At 40.9% G+C, this 22,346-nt stretch overlaps 1 protein-coding gene across 9 annotated transcripts in view; it reads right to left on the bottom strand.

The window, feature by feature from the left end:
- Nucleotides 1-18,833, bottom strand: part of nrcama (neuronal cell adhesion molecule a) — a 50,246-nt gene extending 31,413 nt beyond the window's left edge. For 8 of the 9 annotated variants that reach the window (XM_063905874.1, XM_063905879.1, XM_063905880.1 and 5 more), the window contains exon 1: nucleotides 18,654-18,828. The gene's annotated coding sequence lies outside the window, so the exon portion shown is untranslated. Of the gene's footprint in view, nucleotides 1-18,653 lie in introns of all 9 variants that reach the window. The other variant, XM_063905875.1, reaches the window with a different exon arrangement.
- Between the last annotated feature and the right edge of the window lie 3,513 nt (nucleotides 18,834-22,346).

The following is a 22,346-nucleotide window of genomic DNA, read 5'->3' as shown; positions in this document are numbered from 1 at the left end:
TGCTAGGCTAGCTGTTTCACACTGTTTTCATGCTAAGCTAAGCTATCTGGTTGCTGGTGGTAGCTTCTATTTAACAGACAATCAAGACTAGAGTGTGGGATCAATCTTCTCATGTAGGAGCCTAGATTTCCAACAATGTGTCAAATGTGGTAATTATAGTGCGCAGATTCCATTTTGAACAAACTTTATTGGTATTATTTGCCAACTAGAACAGGTACAGGAGCGACATGACAAGAAAAGTGTTCCACATGTATATTACAAAGTACGTAAATGTTCTAAATCTGTGTGTTGAGCCTTTCAGCAGAAATCATGAAGCAAAAATAGATCTGATTCCTTGCCCTCATTTTTAGTGCAGAACTAAAATATCTCTATGACAACTGTGTGTGTGTGTGTGTGTGTGTGTGTGTGTGTGTGTGTGTGTGTGTGTGTGTGTGTGTGTGTGTGTGTGTGTGTGTGTGTGTGTGTGTGAAATGTAAGCTCTGTGAATACTTAAACATTCCCTGAAGATATGCCAGTGTAGCTCTGACTGTCCTCATGCCAACTACAGTGAGATCACCGATTGACTTGCTTTTTGAGTCATAGTATCCACTCCAATTTACCATCTCTGTCCAGGTTCAATTAGCTGCCCGAGTTTATGGGTCCACTGGGAAACAGTGTATGAATGCTTGTCGTGTGTGTGTGTGTGTGTGTGTGTGTGTGTGTGTGTGTGTGTGTGTGTGTGTGTGTGTGTGTGTGTGTGTGAGAGATACATGAGGGGGGATTTTTTGCAGACTGTGATAAATAACTGACCCAAGGCATGAATAGAAATTATGGTGTGTGTGTGTGTGTGTGTGTGTGTGTGTGTGTCCTAATCCCCTAGACTGAGGGGCCTCAGCAATCAGCGACAACAGCAGCAGCTGCCCAAAAAAATCACACTTAACACACCCCGACTGCCTCGCCTCCACTTTCATCTGATCCACCATTAAGGGGTTAATACACACCCTTATAAACCCATATAGTGGCAGACATTACTTTAATGTAGGTTGTTCCCTTTACTCGATGAAAAATGTGTTTCCAAGTTTCTTTATATATAGTTGAAGAGAAAATATTAGCTTGAAAGTCAACCTCAAATATGAATACCTCAATATTCCCAATATAAAAGATTAGCTTGTATGCAATAGAAATGTATCCACCATTGTGTACTATTCAGCCATGTTTTCCTTTTACTCGGGCTGTTAGAGCCATCTTACTCCCCAAAAAAGCATGTGTAAGCTGCCATACAATTGGATCGGTCCTCATTTCCCTGCACATCCTCACATATAACAAATATCTATATTGCTTAAAGCCTAATGCCCAGACTGCCTTCAATGTAGTCTGACTTCCTCAGTCTGAGAACATGTTCCAGACACCAGTTGCCCTGGAGCTGGCCAGTGCAAACGGCAGAAAACACAATTGCTCTTTTAAACAAATAAAGGGTATCAGGAGCACGAAGACAAAGGGAAGAGGCTGAAGGCATTTGCAATTGCCTATTCAAAGGTTTTTTCAAATTGCCAAGCCACGCAACGTTAAGTACAGTATATTATGCCTCGTCGTCAAGCAGGAGTTCCTGCACAGGGAATGTTTGTCTGGAGACTGAGTGTTGTGTGTTCATTAGGTATCAGACATACCATCTGTTTGTGAGGAGATTTTGGTTAAGGCCTTGGGTATATATGTGTGTGTGTGTGTGTGTGTGTGTGGGTGGGTGTTTTGTTCCAATATACATCTGTCTACATGTACCTAATAGTCACCAAAAATGACAAATGACCTAATTAAGGTAGTTTTTAGGTTGCGTTCAGTGCACCGTGTCATTGTATACAGAGACAACGTTCCATTTATTAAATCCCCTGGGACGTTGATATTAAAATTGGAAAAGTGTGACGTGTTCCAGGTTTTATTGAGACATACAGTTGTAATGAAAATCAATGTCATGTTTATGCATGATTTGCCGCAGGGAAAACATGTATATATTAAACAGAAGGGGACCCCGAATCGACCTCTGCGGGGCACCAGAGAAGAGAGGTTCACCCTTCACAGTTTAGAGTGGCAAAAAGGTGAAGTAGTATAACATTTATAAATGTTTAACGGTTCTCAATAGCATGATCTTTAAGGTTAGAATAATTCATTTCACTTGCATGTGTCAGGAGGGCCTTTACATCTACATTCACCACCAGACTTCAAACCCCCTCACATTGGTTTGTAATGTTTGTAGATGTGTGCGTTTTGGACACAGAGTCTGAGAGACGGGAGGGGGGTTCGTTACCATAGCTATTTGAAGGTTTTTTAATTTCAACAGTCTGTGAGCATCCTCCAGAGGACAGACAACACACACAGTCCATTCCTGCAGTCAGAGAGAGCTGGGTTTAATCACAGAGATTTACGGCCGCCTGAAAGTTTTTGTTTTCTTTCCTCCTCGAGGTCAAAGGGACAATTCTCCCATCCCCACTGTTACCACTCGACACCACGCAATGCGCCAATGTAGTCATCAAGAATGTCTCGCATTCATACACACAGGGATGGTAAGAGCAAGAAAGATAAATCCAGATTAAGGAACAGTAGGAAGTAGCATTCCTCTGCTGCTGATCCTTTGCTATACTTTCTGCAACTGAAGGGGAGCATATTGTAAAAGTGTCCAGGTGTGGAAGCTCTCTGGGGATTGGATCCAATCATCAGAATCCTTTTACAGCCCCAACAAGAGGGAGTGTATGAAAACTGAGGTTGAAAGGAAACATGAGAATGACAAACAGTAGAGTGGGAGGTCCAGAGCAACAGTATGATGAAACAGACTGTAGAAAAACATGATTTGTAAGCAGACTGTAAAAACACGGGCAGTGGCCACCATCGATGCAGATGAAATACCTCGGCCCCATTAAATCAGTCAAAGAAAGAGAGTGGCTTGGCATGGAGTTTGATTTGTATGTTACTGCAGTGTTTCTGCACTGCAGTGGCTTTACTTATGGAAATACTTTATGTTGCATTTCCTGCTTTCTGAATAAATCATCAGACATTTTGATTCGGTGTATTTTTTAGCTTCTCCAATTTCAATTTGTTGTTCAAAGGACCCGGTTCTCTCAAAGAAACACAACAGCATTGTCAGCGAAGAACCATTTTACCACCAATCATGCATCTTTACAGTACTATGGATGATGGTATTAGCATCATTGGTGCTTTTCCTACTGTAACAAGTCACGAAAAAAGGCTTTTAAACCATGATGCAAACACATATTTTGCATTAAAGGAGGACAGTGGATTTGATCCTTCATCTCTTACTGATATACTGGACTATATATATACTTACATGGTTTGCAACAACTAAAAACTACATCAATGTACACATGGGCACGGGAGTAATATTTCAAGATAGACTTGAAACAAATATGGAGCATTGCCTCAGCATACTTGAGCAGAAAAGCAATTCAGCCACTGTGTCATGATTTACTGCCATCATTTCAGAATAATATGAAGCTTGACAAAAGATTCCTAGGGTAGAAAGACACATTTGAGAGGATGTAACCAGCATCACCATGGAGAGACTCAAGCACAATAACATCAAGAGTGCTAAACCGAGCAGATTTCGGCCTTCAATGACGTGTCAGAAAACGCGTTCGAAAAATGCCCATGCAGCAAGCACCCTAGAGACCATCTTATCTAAAGTAGCAACACAAAGGGGAGGCAAGGGAAAGACAAAGGTGGAGACAGATGTAGAGTAAAAGAAATGAGTGGAGGGCAAATGGGAACGTGGAAATGAGAGAGTGAGGGAACAAAGGGGCAGTTGACAAGGGAGGGCAAACAGTGGAGGGTATAGACCTATAGGATGCCTGGGAGACGTCTAATATTGACTGCATATCTCCCACCTAACACAGAGAGAGGCAGAAGACGAAGGACTGAGGCCTCCTAATATTAGTAACACCAGTAGAGAGGGATTTCTCCAGTCTATGTGATCTCATTAATGCAGGATTCCTCACAAAAACCTTGTTCTCAGGCTTAAAGCTGTAATGAGTGAAGTGTAGATATTACACTTGCTACGTTCTGTTGGCAGTGCAGCTGTTACCATGTGAGATTGCTGTAAACGGGATATCACTAGTTTCTTTGAATGGTTCGACAAAGCCTAAGCGTGGAGAGTGACGCCAGATTGTAGGCTTATCATACGGAGACTATGCATGCTTCTTCTGCTAGTCTCACACCACACAAACAAAGCCCCACACAGCCGTGTAATCGGAGGGTCTTGCAGCGATCGTGCGATGCAAGACCCTTTGAAGAAAGATCAAAACTGGAGTTGAGTGATTGCAGGCGATGACATTACTGAATTTGCTATTTTAGAAAAGATCAAGGGGCAGTGGGGACTGGTAATTTATATTGCGTTTAAATTTCAAGTATGCCTCCCCCTGGGGTTTCTGTGTGTATGTAAATCAGGGTATGGATCAGGCTATGTTCTGCTGACAGCATATCAACCGTGATATTTCATTAGTCAGTTTTGACTCTGGATTTTGATGGACCTTAGAGGGATGCTCTGACCAACGGTTCACATATATTACCCAAAGGTGAAGCCCAGCCATTTGGGATTAGCGGGATGATTTTTAAGTAATGACCTCTCTACATGGACGAATGATCAAACTGACATACTGGACACTGGCCTAGGGGTTGAGGCTTCAGAGGCTCTCTAAGCCAGAGCCTCTGTTTGAAGTCAATTCCATTTACATATCTTATGATGTTAGCTTGCAAGCACGGCAAACTAAAATGGTGAACATGTTTCATATTATACCTTAGCTTGTTACCATCATTGTGAGCGTACTTGCATGACGACATTAGCCTTTATCTTGAGAAATGTTTGCCCCTTGCCTTCATATCAATTCTTGAGTTCTTCCTTTTGAGGAGTGGAGTGATCAAAAATACACTCAAGTTCCTGAACCTTTGGAAAGTAGCCCAAGTCAATTGAAACAAATGTTGTACACTCGCAGCGTGTGTCCAGCTTGTCCCTGTCACTTTTTACTCAGCCATCCCTAAACATTAGAGGAGGGGCAAGACAAATATCAGGACTAACCCCCACATCATATACTGTAAGTGGAAGGAAAATCCATCCACCTAGGCTGCGGTTGACTAGTTATTGCTTAGGACTGAGTGAAATGACCCGGAAGGATCTAAATGGCAGCCTGGATAAACCTGGTTGATTCCTCTAAATGCTGAGAAAAGGTGTTTCAATGTCTCCTTTTTATCTCCAGGGTACGCTGGACAATCCTTACCAAAGGAATTTTGTTTTGAACGAGAACCCTTACTTGAGTTTTACAGCATGGAGTGTGTCACCAAACTTTTCTTCTCTATGCTTTATCGATAAAATGGCTGAGGAAGGAGACATAGGGCATATTGTGTTAGACTTTTCAGTCAATGACATTGACCGCTGGGTCTGTCTTCTTTCCCAAGGCCTTTAATATGGATGAACTCAAAGATAAGATAAGAATTACTTTATTAATCCCAAACTGGGACATTTTTGTACATTTCCCAGTGTTAATACACACAGCACAGCATTTGGGCACCCTGAGATTTTAACGAGAATGCCAGTGGGGTGGCCTTCTCTGTGTGGCTAACACAAAGTGACAAATTACACGTAACACTTAGCAGTTCCTCTAGATTAACGTGAAAGCTCTAAAAACACACTCCACTAGATCAGCCAGACTTCACATTAACAGTCCACTTCTGAAACAGGATTTTGAGCTATGAACAAGCACTAACTCATCAGCCGCGTTAAGCACTAGCAAGGGCTCTCGTGTTCGCTGAATGAACGTGCAAGTGTGTATTGCAGTTTTGCATGCAAGTACTGTATTTGTTTATGCCCCTTGAGGTAAAAAAAAATTGCATGGCTTCCTCAACTGAAGCTCTCTGCGTTGTTAATTGAGAGCTATAGAGCCTACATTTTGTGGGCCAACAACAAGATGACTTCAAAAAGCAAAAGAAGCCACATGCAAATGTTCCATGATTCATGACCCCCACCTGAGCAGCAAAAAAAGCTTGGTTGGACTTATTTGGTTGCCGCCATGGTCCAGTGAAGCAGTAATGTCGTTGCTTCCTAGCTGTGGTAGGCAGGATCAGCGTAGCACGAATCGGACACGCATGCATCTGTTTGTTGCGATTCATACACATGAACCCAATGAGACACTTACTTTGTTTGCTTTCCAAATTCGTCCTGAATTTCTTTAAACAAATGTACAATGACAAAGAGCTGCAGTCAAATTCAATGCAGTAGACAAAGTACAGACTCGACCACGCCCGTCTGAGAGGCTCATGCATCATACTCAAGGGAAATTCTTTGGATGAAAATGTCTGATCACGAGAACTAATTAGGAAAAAAAGGCTCTGACTGTATCCTCATTATTTTTGCACAATTCTTGAAATGGACTACAACCGCCTAACACCCTCACAAGGCTTTCAGAGCAGAATAATCAATATTTCAAGAGAGGATTTAATTCCCACCTGCCACACTCTGAACTTTCTACATGACTATAATCAATACTTCTTTATCCTATCTGGAAAGTAGACTCAAAAACACCAGGTGTCTTAGAGCACCTCAATCTCAATGTCTAAAGCTGGAATGACCCCGAACACTGGATCAACCTCAACATGTTGGATTTAAAGTGAGTTAAAATGAATACAACTTATAATAAATAAAGCTTTCAATGCTGAAGCGTTGTTATTGGTTGGCATGCCTATAGCTCATGTAGACTATAAAATGTCGATTTCACATTATAACGGGTTCCTGATACACGTACTTGCTGAAAAGCATCTAAATGACTCCAGCTATTGCTTGTGAAGGACCTAACAAAGTAGCAGACCTTAGCAGCTTGCTATCTTATCTCTGGTTGTGCTCATACAAACAGGATATTCAACTGCTGCCCACAGGGCTCTCTACAGCTTTGTTGGCCAGCGAGGCTGAGCTCATGGCGGGCCAGACAACACACACACACCCAGCTGTGAAAGAGAGGCTGTAGCTATCTCTATACAAAGACCCCAGTCAGCACTATGGTACTCTAAAAACAGATGCTGTCTGAGCTGATGAGTGTACCTCAGGGTGCAGGGTTTACATTGGGACGATCCACAACTGAAAGTGTGCAAATGCATATAGCTGTGCATTTTTATTGTCTGAAGTGGTATCTTTTGTTGCTTTGCTTTGTCTAAAGATGAAGTGGTGGATGAGATTCAGCAACAACATAACGGATATAGAGTTCCTGAAAAGAAGACGTCGTTTTTGAAGGCCAACCCGGAAGTTAGCATCGCCCGGGTTACCTCGACTGAAGCCAGTGGTATTTTCATTGGATTTTGAATTAATGCAGAGAACAGGTTTTGTCGCAACATAATCTTCACAAATTAATTAGTTTGAAGCATTGAGAGAATCACAATAAGTAAAAAGCTAGCATAAGGCTTTAAAAGAAAAGACTTCACAGTTGCATGCTCCACGTTCTTTGTCTATTGCACATTAAAATAGGACTGACCATGAACCGGCTTCTCTCCGGACTGCTGGGATTTGAACTGAGATAAGCGAGTTAACCCACTACAGCCCGTGTTAATGAGCTTGTAAAAGATCACACAGCCTGACTCTGAAAACAGTGGCCTCGGCTTTCAGCTACACTGATGCCCTCCGGGTTCCTGTTCCTAATCCCTGGATCAATTATTTTGTTGTCAATACAACCCCGTGTCCTGATACCTGACGCACTATTAATCACTGTGGGTAATGTGAATGCTCTCGAGTGGGTCTGGAGTGAGAACACTTTTAATTCCATAACATAGAAAAGGCAGAGTGAGAGCAAATTCACGACAACCCCAAACAAATCCTAAACCTGATGTTCAAACTGTTTCCCTCTCCCTTTTCTCTGACAGAACAAGGACACATCTCCAAAGCACTCAATATTTCATCACTGTTGTATTTTGTGGCCTGGCTTTGATACACCAAAGCAGCGGCAGTGCTTCTAAGCCAGAAGATAAGAGACATAGTTTTGCATATTTAAGAGGTTATCAATTATTCACCTACACTCAACCCCTATAGCCGGTCTTCCTGGGAAGCTAGCAGCACAGTCACAGTGAATACAGCTTGAATAGCAGTTTGTTTTTTAAAGCAATGTCATGTGGCAAAACAATAATCCTATAATAATCACAGAACACTGGATTATTAAAGTACAATGATGGACAATAGTGTAATGACATACTTTTTAACAACAGGGCAAGTAAAGACTATTTTCATAATTCAATTAATAATCATTTGGTCTATAACAAGTCTGAAAACAGGGTTATTTGTCTCATACATATTGCTTGTTTTGTTTGACTAACAGTCCAAAGTTACAAACGTATACAATTAATATAATAATTATAATAGAGTGTTAAACAAATCAGCAATTTTTTCAATTTTGAGACAATAAAACCATGCATTTTTGCATTAATTCAATGTCACACTTGAGCCTGCTCTTAGCTGTTTCTTCATGAAATTATAATATGCCTAAAGAACTAAAGAGAAGGATTTAACGAATGTTTTTAGAGCAGGCTCGTTGCTTCTACAACATTTTGAGGGAATGATGGTGTGCAAATGTTATATACTATATTCCCTTTGTTGTATTGTCCAAAGCAGAGTCCAGAAACCATCAGCCTGTGAGGAGATTGATGTATGAATATATAGATAATTGATAGAGAGGCAGCCACCAAGTGCATTAGACCTGACCTCAAAGCTAAGCTATATATAACAGCATTACAATATAATAAAATAGGCAAGTACTGAACAGATAAACCAAAGGAAACAGTTAGTAAAGTAAGTCACACATACAGCTATATCCTCCCAAGGGACAGGTCATGTGATCCAACAGATGTGGGTCACTCCCTGGACACCTGATAGCGGGTGCTACCTGGTTATGTGAGTGTTTACAGGGAAGAAATCAGTGTGGGAAAAGTATGCGATACCCATTTTAGAAAAATAGCTGCTCTTCCACTTATTAATGGGCCTTTTGTCGAGTAAATATCTTGCAGGTAATATATCACATCGCTGTAATGGATGACTGGCTTGAATGAATATATGACAGAGTGAAGGTGCTTTATAAAAGACACACTGATACAATGCAGTGGCTGTTACCAGTGGTATTTAAGACGGTTTTCTCCACTTTCTTTTATTCTCCAGGTCAATATTCATTGGTTAAATGACATTTAGGATGTCTTAGACACAAAAATAGGCTGCCTCGATTTGAAAAACAACCAAATGTCAGCACAGACAGCTATATTCCCCAACAATTCCATAAAAACTAAGCACTACAAAAAAGAAATCTAAATTTGCTGCTTGCGGCAAGTGGGGTATAGCAACCGAGCGCTGGGTAAAGGTTAAATGGGCTTTGTGAGTCATGGATCAGAGCAGAGAGTGGAGGAGAGAAAGAGTGGGTTGAGAGTCAATACTGCCAGTGTGTAGCTTATATGGTGGGAAAATTCTGGGAGGACACTCGGGGTGGGGGGGGGGGGGGGAAGCTGGGCAAACATGAGTAGTGCTGAGCCATGCAGCCCTACCATGCATTAAAGTACATTACAACTTAACCAATGTACTGCAGAGGAGTTTAAATGTCATATTTCATGGTACAAAAAGGTTGCATTTCCAGTGGATAACGTTACACTCTACAAGAATCTGTTTTATATCATGTCACAGAGATTGGCTAATCATATTGATATTAGCTTAAAGAAAGGAAAAGTCCACATAGCTTATCCAACTCAGTTATGCTGACACTCAAATTCTGCACGGAAATATGCTAACACAAATATACAATATTTGATCTCATTGTTTTGGATTTATGCCAAGCAACTATACTGCCTCAATTCCTCATGCAGGTTTCTTCTGTGTCTTTTGTTTTTTGGTGATAACTTCCTGTTTAACAGACATGTATGCTAGGCTACCTACCAAACAGCAAACAGACACATTTAGCAGTTAGCATGGAGCATTTAGCAGCTACATAGCTAGCTATTTTCCTTAGGAGTTGGTGGGATGAAAACCAAACCACAGCTTAATGGAAGGAGTGGATACCAGTCTTAAATTTGTCATGTTTCAAGGAACACTACACTACATACTGTAAATGCTAATGTTGCATTGAATGTTAGCTAACTTGTGCGCTACGCTATAGCTAGGCTACAGTATGTTGCGCCAATAGCGTAAGTCAGTTTTGTGTTTAAAATGTTTTGCTCTGCTCCCCAGTTGCCAAAACAATCTAATAATATATGTTTATGTTCATTTTTCTTACATATAAACCTAGTTTTTTACGTGTCACTACAGATAATTTCACCCTCCACTTCATGCCCTGCCACATGATGTGGAAGGACAAAAAAAGGACATCACAGACCTTCATTAGTAATTTGGCAATCTTGCTAAAACTATAGCTCCTGGCTCCCAGCCACGTCGTTAAAACAGTTAATTATCTGTGTCTCCCAGAAAACTGTGAGGAAAATAAGCAGAATTGTATTTTGGAGGAGAGGGAGTTAATTTGGCTGTACAAATGGAAGAATTACGTTCCTGCTTCCTGCTGATAAATGGTTCATCTTTGACCAAAATACAGTATTGTAATTGACGAACCAAAATATTACAATTTAGAGCATCTGCTGTGTGTCTTATGGGCCAAGAGCAAATAAATGATGTTTGCCTGTTATCAGATGGAGTGTTTCTTTTAGCATTTGTACAATTATTAATAGCAAACACAATCTAAAGGATAGAAAGTAGCTGACGAGATAATAACTCATGTCGTTGTGATGATTCAAGATTCAAGATTCAAGAAGCTTTATTTATCCCGAGGGATGAGTGAATATACAAGTTGGAAATCAAATCTCTCTCGAATGTAAAGGCCCTACATGCCTATACATTCCTGTAAGGTAGTGTGTCTGATTTCAATCTGTCAGTATCATCACTGTGTCTCTGCAGCCTGATCGGGGGCATCATGGTTATCTCTTCTCCACAGATCAGACATCAGGAAACCATAAGTAGAACCTAATTCAGGAGAAAATGCTCCGATAACAATGTTCATGTTTTTTGTGATTTTTTTTATCACAACCACACTCAGGGCTTCAGAGAACAGATCACAGAAAGATGGTTTCATGCTAAAACGATATCTACAAATGAAACGGCTCATATCTCACGTCCAATAAGCTAAAGTGCTAAAACAGCAGTGGTGGGTGCCAAAAGGGAAGGTGAGTAAAGCAGCCTGGCTCTAAGAGGACAATGCAGGATATCTGGGCAGGCCCAAAAAAACAGCCAGCGCAGCAGATTCAAGTGTGAAAGAGAGAGAGAGAGTGAGGATAGAGTGGCAGGGTGGGGCATTATCACTGATGTGAAACGCCATTGACTTTTATGGGCCAACATCCAGAGGCATCAAATGATGCTGAGCAAGAACAAACAGGGAATGACTTACTCTTACAGTAAGTCATAGCACCCACAGCCTGCAATGCATCGGGTCTCTTGACAGGAAACAAGCACTCACTGTTTATTAATATGGGTTTGTGTACTGTGAACCTGATCTGGCTTCTAAATCAATGAACCAAAAACTCTTATTCGCTGTCATTTTTCAGATATATTTCAGTCATTCTGGACGCAAAAACATTACAGTATTGGTTGAAAAAGTTAATATTGGACCTTTCCTTTTTAAATATATGATGAACATAATCAAGATAAGTTGGTGTCCCTTGATTTGTTGATGTGCATGCTGCAAATATGAGTGAGTGGGGGTTTGAATACTCTATATTTCAAAAAGAAATGTGTGTTTTATGTTCTTTCTATGTCTATCTCCATTATTGTAAAACACATTGTAGTGCATTTCTTGTATTGAAAGGTGCTTTAAACAATACTGCATTATTTTATATGTTTTCTAGGAGCTTCTGATCCACTGTGGCAGTTGTGTGTGATACAATGTCACAACCAATGGAACATTGAGTCATAATTCAATGGTTTAGCCCTGTATATACCTCCGTGATGTCATATGGGGGTTTCCATTGACCCTGCAGCACACAGTGTGAGCATGTGGTTTATAAAAAGTTGTAATAAACAAATCATGTTTAACAAGACAGGTCTAAGATGACTCCCTCTGTCTCTCTTCAAAGCCCACAGAGACGGGGGTCTGTCCGTCTTTAATTGGTTTACCCGTTAACAGACACAACTTAAGCTGATGGATGACTTTTCCACTGCCTCTCTGCTCCATCCTCTTCTTCTGCTCTCTGGACAGTTTATCTTTTTCTACAAAGACATTCTTTCAGTGAGACTAGAAGGGCACTGACTGAAGGGGGTCTGGCCTCATAAAGGCCTCCTCTCCGGGGTCAGACAAGTAGGATCGAGGACACATCCATTCAATCGGACCTGCTTTTTCCCACCACACACACATTGACGATTAACAGATGCTTAATTTAAAGTGTCCACCGAACATTTCAGTTGTATTTTTGAACTACTAGGAACGTCACCAGAAGGCCAACATTCAGAAATGCTGCTCAAAGCAACATTTAGTAAAAAAGGGGAAGAGATATTTGGTGAAATGTGAAAGAATATTCTGCAGCTATTATTGTACTCTTTATGCATTCTGGGGATTTCCCTTTTCTGTAGGTTTTTTGGCCATGTACATGTTCTGCAAAGGCTAAAATAATTACATTAATACGCGCTTAAACACGCTGTACTTGATAGGCTAAGGGGCGGGACATCTCTAAGCGGTTGACCAATCACAACAGAGCTGGCCAGAGCAGACTGGGCTCTGGTTTCAGACAGAGGGTGAAAAGAGAAGCTGCAGCACAGGCAGTATGAGAAAAATAAAGAGCTTTGAAACGCCTCAAAAAGCAAAACATAATTACACACTCTACAAATCAAGAGTAAAGACTCTAAGATACGTTTCCAGTCAAACTAATCTCTCCTGATGACTGGAGGTAAAAATATCCCTACCTATGCTACAGAAGAACATGAAAGAAGGTGCAGTTTGCTGACGGATTCAATGAAACATCTTTGGCTCACACACACTTACACACACACACACACACACACACGCCGGCGCCTTGAACTAACTGGGTGTGTGTTGTGATAAGAAGAGCTCTTTAATGGCTTCTTTGACCCAAATCTGCACTAATCATTTTAGAGCTGTGACAAAGATTCTGGTGGATGGGGGGGTAAAATTAGTTTTAAGCCTACAGTACAATGAAGTAAGCTCCCACTGCTGGGATTTAAACATTCTTCCATTGTCCCCCTTAAAGCTGGAGAAAGATATACAGTACTCCATACTGTATATATACCATTTGCCTTAGATATAGCTATACATATTGGGATTTTCAATCTCCTTCCTGTTAAATCTTTAGTGAAACATCATTTGAATAATCTGCAATGCTAAAAACAAGTAATATTTGCCCGCATATGGCTCAGTATATAAAATTAAGTCAGACGGATATTGCTGGTGTGTTTTCACACTCCACTACTACCAGTCTGGCAGCTCCTGTGCTCTCACCCACTGTCCCATCTGTCGTCCACCTGATCCACACAAACAACTCCCGTCAGACCCAAGCCTCCTGATACATATTACAACACGAAATAACAATATCTATTCCAAAGAGCCTTACAGGACGAATCACGTATTAATGAGTGACCTTTTGAGTGTATTTACAGTGAGGGACTACCAGTATATGTGTGGCAGAATGAGTGTATGGGCTGAGGGCTGTGTGTGTGTGTGTGTGTGTGTGTGTGTGTGTGTGTGTGTGTGTGTGTGTGTGTGTGTGTGTGTGTGTGTGTGTGTGTGTGTGTGTGTGTGTGTGTGTGTCATGATATGTCACCTTATATTAATCTCCAGTCCCTTGCTCTACTTTAGAGGTGGCCTGGCACAGCTGGTGATCGCAGCAGGACTCTTCTCCTCACAATCACTTTTACTTTCTCCTCCTCTTCCTCAGTCGTTACACACATGTTATTCTCACTTTTTTCCCCCCAATACTCGGCTTTTGTTTTTCTCTTCTCGTCTTTCTTTGTTCCTGTATCAATTACCCTTATTAGTTTCTTTCCTCTCCTCATTTGTCCTCTTTCTCTACTCTCCCTATTTTCTCTAATCTCCTCTTATCTGTTCTCTCTTATTTCCTCTCCTGACCTTGCCTTCTCCTTTCCTCTCCCTTTCTCCCGTCTCCTATCTCATTCCTTGTCTATTTTTGAATCATCTCCACTCCCTTGCTTCCCTTACTTAACTTCAATGTCTCTCCTTTCCTCTTCTCTTTACCCCAACCTCTTTCCTCTTCTCTCCTCCTCTGTCCTAACCCCTCCTTCCGATTGACTAATTGATTAATCAATTAACCGCCAGCTTAGTTTAGTGTGCACAAATGACACTGCTATTCTCAAAATGCCATGTATTAACAAAATCACATTGGTGGGGAAACACCAGCATAGCTTTCCTTTGCTAAAGCCTGTCTAACACACTCCTCATAGGCCTTATTGTACAGAAACTTGGTCTTCCCCATCTCCAAGCAAGAACATCATCTTCCATAAAAACAACAAACAAAAACCATCTGTCTTTCATGGGAGGCAGAACAGCATCTGCTCATTCAGAAACAGAGCAGCAGAGAGCCGGCTCTAACCGTCCCCAGTTTACCAATTCATCACTCTTCAGCCAGTCATGCTAATTTAATGTGTCCTGGTCACTTAATGAAAACAGCAAACCAAACATCTCCAGCTGAGAGCCAAGGGTGTGGGGGGGTTGAGTTACCTCCCTCCCATGCACCATCACTGCTGCTGGGGGCTCAGGCTATCAACCCAAAGCAAACTGAAGAATCTATGATGCTCATGATAATCATTTGGCTGCAGCCTCCACGCACAGTGGTCTCATAGACGTCACAGGGGTTAATAAAACCTCAGTGAGACAGAACAAAAACAGGATGACTTCATTTACATCCTCAGTGGAGGTTGCTAATATAGTTTAACAATCCTTAGGGATTCATTAAAACAAATGTTTCCCAGTTGCAGCGGCAGCTGAAGTGGTGCAGTGCTGCAAATGCACACAACACCAGCAGCATAACACAGCTGGAAAATGCAGATGTGGAAAACACAGCTTGGGACAGTAGTACATCAGGGATGGTGTGGGCTCATAAAAACTAAAGAAGTCTGACGTATATAAACTGATTTGGATGCTAATATGAAAGTTTATGAAATGGGTTTTTCCTTTAGGCTGGTCTTCCAATGTGAAGGTAAAACATGGTTCAATTACCCAGGAAGAAAAGCAAACCTTGCTGTTGTTTTGTATGTTTTCTACAAAAACTATCCCCTAAATTCAATATCCTTCAGTTTTGGACTACGAAGTCAGAAAAAAATTGCATTTAAGTTGATTTAAGAAATTGATTTGGGAATTCTTCATTACTTTTTATATTATATGTCAAAGGGTAAATTAATATTGTGGACCGAGCTGAAACAACAAAACTAGTAATAGAAAAACTCAAGGGTGAGCAATTTGCATTCTTCTTTGCTTTATATAATTATCTTATTCATATTTTGGATTTGCAACTGATTGTACAAAATAAGCCATATCAAAATGCATCAAAATGGGCATTAGGAAACTGTTTAACACTACTTCTTTTAATTTGACGGACCGAAACTTAACGGTTTATTCAAGAATCAAGAATAGAAGAAGAAGAAAAGTGAGTAAAAGTTTGCCAGTGTATCAAAATTGCAATAGACAAGAGGTTTAATAGAGTAAAACTTCTTTCCTGCGACTGAAGTGTTTTCTTCGGTCCAATCTTCTGGCGATGTAAAATCTAGTTTCAATGTCACCTGAGGACTAAGTCGACCCGGACCCTATAATCCCCAAAACAGCCAGCCAAGCAATCTTGCACATCGCCCGCGTCTGAACATTGTGTCATCACTTAAGGCGACAGAATGAGAATGAAACCTCACCGTAAGCTCCGTCACCTGACTTTGTCTCTAATGGGCCGTGGATAAATGGGAGAGCTGGGAGAGTGAGGAGGACACTGCGTCTGCCCTGAGTAATGGCTCAGTGCTGGCTCTGCACTCACAGGACTGGGAAGTTGTCAAAGGAGACTGACGTGATGTCTTGTGATGGGAAGGTTGGGGTGAGGGTGAGGGTGGGGGGGGGGGGGGGATGGGGGGGAGGGAATGGTGATTGTAGTGCCAACGCTCGATACCTGCCATGACATGCCACATCATCCCTTGAGTTTCATTCTGAAATGGAGATGTACTCCCACTGGTACTAATTGATTAATAGCCCAGATACATTAAGATAAATGGTGTTGTTCACTATCTAGGGGGGGGGGGGGGGGGGCACTGTGTCTAGTAACCGTAGCTCTCCTTGTGTTAAACTCCCACATATAGATATGCAATTTAGGCATTTTGTTCTAATTTGCTTAGATTTCTGAAAAATAATTGTTGAAAAAAAGAGTCCAAGATTTGTTTTTATATGGAATTTTCGATAGTTCTTTTTTTATGACTACATCAATCCAAAAAAAACATATCTTTAGAAATAAAATGCTTTAAAAACAAGGTTATTGATGATGTATGAACTAAGCTTTTGTCAAAAGTATATCTAAGACTTCAGTGTATGCCAGTGCTAAGTGGAGCTTTCTGAATGACTAGAAAAGAGTTACTGTATATTCAGAAAAAAACATCCATGAAAAATCATATATATCATATATTAGGCTAAATAGTTTTGAATTACAAAGGTCCCTCGTTATAACTTAAATAAGGACAGTTATTTTTGTATTCCAACAAGTTTATGGATTTGTTTAGTTTAAATATGCAAATGAGTCATTTAATAGTACATCTTGTTAAAGAAGGAGAACTATACAGACGCAAATACACAGTTTTTCAAATACACCTATATGTGTATTTCGGGTCTTTCCTCTAATATTAAAGTTATGTTATAGAAGCAAAATTACCAGTACATCTCACTGGTTACAGTGTGAAAAGCACAGGTGTTAACGAGGGCTGCGCTCTATTCAAGTGTCTTAATGGAATTCACCCACTCGTTATGTGATTGTTCACACCTGTGCTTTCTCCTTCTGTGACATATCACTGTCTGCGGTTAAACAACTGCAAATCCAGCTGTTTGTGTATCTTTGAGCCTCATCTTCCTATGTTCCTGAGTATAAGAGTACAGGATGAGATGCTGACAGGAACTTTGCGAATGTAGGTTAGCGGGCTAATGTTAGCATTGTGGAGCAGCAGGTTTGAGCAACAAAACAGAGGGATTCCCAGCCACTGCAACTGAGCAGGATAAACAGAGGAGATGCAAATGGGTGCCTTTATTAAAGCAATTGCCTTATTATGGGCACCAATTTACCACCAATCACCTATTTGGATATACTATTAATTTTCACTTATGCTAATTGATATATTTATTCCACTACATTTTTAAAGGAACCTATAGTACATTTTACAACATTGGCTTGACACTGAAAAAGGTGATATAATAGGAGTACTGCACTTCAAATGTACTACCACTAACCTACCCGACATATCCTCATGCATGCTTTTGTTAGTGATTGAAACAGAATAATATAATATTTGAAAATGTGAACTTGGCCTACTTTTAGTACATCTTGCTGATACTACTTTAGTGCTTTTACTCAAGTGCCATTTTGAAATGTTACTTGTACTTACTGAGGCATTCCTTTGTTTAATTAAGAGTATTTCTTTCAATACTGCCTGTAGCCGATGGACACTATGGTGGAGGGTCATAAATCACATTTTGTCCATATAGTGTCTGAAAATAGTCACACTGTCAATAGGATCATCAAATATCTCAAGGAAAAACAGCGAATCATCACATTTAAGAAGCTCAAACCAGACAGGGCGTCCATTTTTGCTTGAATTTACTGAATTGAGTGATCTCTTAATTGAATAATCCTTTTTAGCAACAATACAGGATCCAAAGACTTCATAATTCCTTAAGTGGGGATATCCGAACCAAAAGAGGAATCCCCTTTGATTGACCGATCCAATGTCAAGTCCCAACTGCAGAGTAGATCTTCAATGCTACCCTCTCATTTCTCTTTCTTCTTTTAGGCACAAGAAAAATGCTCAAGACACCATAAATAATGTTCCTTCATGGTGCCCTCTTGTTTATTTTATGGCAGAATCAATGAAAAAGGTTGATCAATAATAATAAAAGAGGCCCCCACCCCCCATGATGATCAATAGACACCTGCTGACTATTCATATATCTCTGAATCTAATATGGGCCTGTGTGTCTTAAAGTCACAACAGTTGGATTGACAGCTTGAGGAGCTGAGCTACATCTGGCAGCATCACTGGCAGACATCAAATAATCCTCTCAGCCTGCGGGCCTGCACCGGCCGGCAGCAACAATGAGCACAAACCCTCCTGCTGCTGCTACTGCTGCAACACTGAACACATCCATGCAGCACAACAGCAGATCAACCCATTGCCTCTTCAAGATGCATGCAGTGCAGTGCTGCTTTGATGCTCAGCAGATTTTTTATTTATTTATTTAACACGACAATTGGCGTCCATTATATTTGCACCTGGTCATCCCAGTCAAGCAGCATCACCAAAAAACCGACTTTGACACATCCACTGCACCATAAATCTCTGTCGACATATGTTGATATTGCAGACAACGGGGGAGCAAAATCTCCATCTTCAAAGAAAGAAAAAAGATGTCCCAACTCACCGTCGGCTGCAAACCGGCTCCCGTTTCCTCCCCCGGCAGTGAGTGTGTGATAATGCTGTACAAAATGATGATGTGTGAGTGTGTGTATATGCGTGTGGCCGGCCAGTGTGTGTGTGTGTGTGTCCGTCCCCCTTCAGCCGCTGCAGCAGCAAGCTGTGGTCCACACGGATCCTCGCTCTCCTCCTCACCAGCTCAGAAACCAGCAACAAAGATCGTATATGCTTTAGCGAAGACGACGCACTCGTGAGCGAAAAACCTAACCCACTTTCCAGACCAATACAGCATAAAGGGGCGTCGTGGTTTATTTATTACATACTACTTTTTTGTAGCTCAAGTAAATCTAGCACCAGATGTAAATGTATATCTGTCTAATACGCATGGCAGAGCTATAACACTTAAATCTTTACATGTTACTTATGGAAGAGGGAGAATATGTCAGAGTGAGACCTCATCAATACCTTCTACTATCTGTGAGTCGGTGCCAATTAGGTGCAGAAAGAAAGAGGGGAAAATGGCAGCTACAGCGACCCCGCTGCACGGAGCGGCAGGAGAGGAACCTGCAGACAGATATGAGTGAAACAAACAATAACCCTGCAATTCTGTTATTGTATCAAACACAAAATCCTCTATATTCCTGAAATAAAGTCACTCTTGTACAGTTGTGATTTCTAGAAGAGTGAATCATTTGGTTTACTTCGGTTTTTCTCCTGATTGTTTTTTGTCATACAGGTCTGCCCTTCAATACAAATATTAAAGGGCAAGTATGAGATGGGATTGCTAGATTTTGAAATGATATAATTCAGCACATTAATATCTGGCTTTTCTAGTATCTTTACTGACTGAATTTGAAAAAATACACATAGAATCGGAGGATGAAACCCTCTTTATTTGTCACATACATGCACACAGCAGAGCACACACAGTGAAATTGGTCCTCTGCATTTAACCCATCCTAGTACTAGGAGCAGTGGGCAGCTATTGTGAGATATCACTCATAGTGATATCTAATGATGTGAGTTGCCAAATGTTGGAGATATTAGCTGTAGAGATGCCTAGCTTCTCTTGAATAAAGATGGAAGTAGATCTTGTGGTGCTCAAAATGTCACAAAAAAATTAATAAAACATTTAAAAAAGTAACAGCAATGTTTCCTTGGAGAAATCATGACCTGGTAATAGTGAAGACCCTGTTGTGAGCAATATAATGAAGAACTATTTTCTTTCTACCAGGTAACACTGCAAAATGTGTAACCCTGCCAAAGGAAGTGCACATTTATTCATGACTGAGAGACTTGCTCTGTGTTTGGCCACCTTCCTTGTCTTTAATTAATCGTCAACTCTACATAATGCCCCCAAAAAGAGACATTTGAACAGGGCAGACTAAGAAAAACAGCTGTGAAAATACGAGTATGAAATAAAATCAATATAAGGTTCTGATCCTGGATGTCAAATATGAAAAATAAGTATTCCTCCGCCATCGACACAGGACAGGTTGCCCATTTCAGAAACTGACACGGTGTCAAACGCCCCGCTGCACATTACATTATCATTACTGGCCCACCTATTCACATCACATTTTTTACTGCACAACTCACATGGCAGCTGTGTGTGTGAACACCCCTCGACCCTCCCACATCACTCAACTCCATTGCGGGACAGACCAAGCATGTCTCACACACATTAGGACCCCTGTCATTATCACCCATCAATACCATAGTCTCACTCTCTTTGTCTAGCAGTCAGATGAACGCTGGAAAGATTATACCTGACATCTGTTTAAAAGGGCACATGTCCACCCTCATTTATTATGAAACATATAGAGAATCAAACCTGTGAGCTGGGCTTTTACTGCCGAGGAGTATTCACGTGTAGATCCCCGTGAGGCATGCCCGCTCTATGTGGGAAAAAAGAGTAAACATGTGGAGTTTCCTCACATGATAAATGCATGTTACACTCATCCAGGCCGAGGGGCATTAGCATTCACATACCATTGCTACTACTAATGGTGACAAGTCCTGAGGGGAAGGCCGGGACCAACACAAAGAGGATGAGAAAAACAATGTGAATGTGCGTTTGTAAATGACTAACCTCGGAAATGTGTGCACCCTGATTCAAAAGCAGAATATGCAATTTTATGCCACTAGCAAAATAACAGATGAGCTTCTACTGTTGGTTTGTCAGGTAACTCAAGATACAGATGTTCAGGAGTTCATTAGTGTTAGCCTAATAATCCACACAGGCTTCATCCTCTCCAACAACAAATGGACCTGTTCAGTAAAACTGCTGTAAACACACAAAAATCAATTCCATGTTAAATAATCAGGTTTTTCTGACGCTGTTTGGTGGACTTAGGATGGAGGGGCTACAAGCTAACTGCTAACGTTTGATTCTCCTGTAACATCTACTTGTTCAGGAGGTTTTTTACATGGATTCAAATTATCTGCAACAATCATTTGACACTTAAGTTATGTGATATGATGCACTACAAATCTACTATTACCCAATGTAAGCTGTGTCGTGTTAAAAATCATTGTTTCTGCTGCACTGATTTTCTCAGCTTTTATCCTGATAACTTTAGATTTAGACGTACAATGACTAAAATCCTTCATCCAGTTAATACATGTAGTTAAAAAAGACCAACATCTGGCTTTAAACTTGATAAAAAGTACAGTTACTGCCACTTATAGTTGATCATTTGTAATGATAAATTACCTTAAATGAATTATGGATCGCCAAATTGTTGGAATCTTTTTGAATAATCAACTTTATTGAGAAGTACACAGATCAATAAAAACATTGAACAGACATTAAGACATTTTAAGCTTGAAAAACGTAGAAAATGCCAGAAGATTTGCACCGTACAGAAGTGGCAACAGTGGGCACAGACAGTGCTGTTTGACATTCATGCAAGCCTCTTGGACGAGTAGTGTGTGTGTGTGTGTGTGTGTGTGTGTGTGTGTGTGTGTGTGTGTGTGTGTGTGTGTGTGTGTGTGTGTCCACATAACCGACTGGCAGAGATCTGTTGAGAGCCACACCACTGTGTAAACCGTTCGGCCGTTTCTTGTCAATGAGGACACGTGACGACGTGACAGATTTGTTTTGGTTTTACTCTGTGACATTACGGACATACCGCTGTGAAGTGTGAAATACTCAGAGGCGCTAAAACTGAAAACTATGTGTGTGAATAAGTCCGTTATACTTTATGCGGATGTTTCATTTATCAGGATCCTTGCCAGGCCTTCTCTAAATGGCACTGTAAAACAGTTTGGACAGGCCAGGGATATACTGTATATAATATTACAAAACTGTGTCGTTGTCGACAGCCACCAGACACTAACTTCTACAAATGTGTCGTCCACACAACAGCTGTCCTTACTTGGTCAGAGAGCTACATCATTGGCAAACAATGATGTGAAGCAGCTGAGCTTTACATAATGAGATGACCCCGGTGACAAGACAGGGATCAGAGGAAGGAAACTGGAGCAACTGTATGCACATGAGTTAGGATCCCCTATTTAAGGAGGCTCCTGTTACTTTATATTGTTGCATCTACAGCCCATTGGGTGATGTTTTACTGCAGGGCATTAAGAAACGAAAGCAGAGCCAAGACGAAACAAGGTAAGACGGCTTGCACCGGCACTTGCTGGAAGACTAAGGAAAAGCTGGAGTAAAAGTATTGATGATCACTGTCAAAAA

Source organism: Eleginops maclovinus, chromosome 17 (genome assembly GCF_036324505.1).
Source record: "Eleginops maclovinus isolate JMC-PN-2008 ecotype Puerto Natales chromosome 17, JC_Emac_rtc_rv5, whole genome shotgun sequence".
In the NCBI taxonomy this organism is placed as follows: Eukaryota; Metazoa; Chordata; class Actinopteri; order Perciformes; family Eleginopidae; genus Eleginops; species Eleginops maclovinus.
This window is presented reverse-complemented; position numbering and strand designations above follow the sequence as displayed.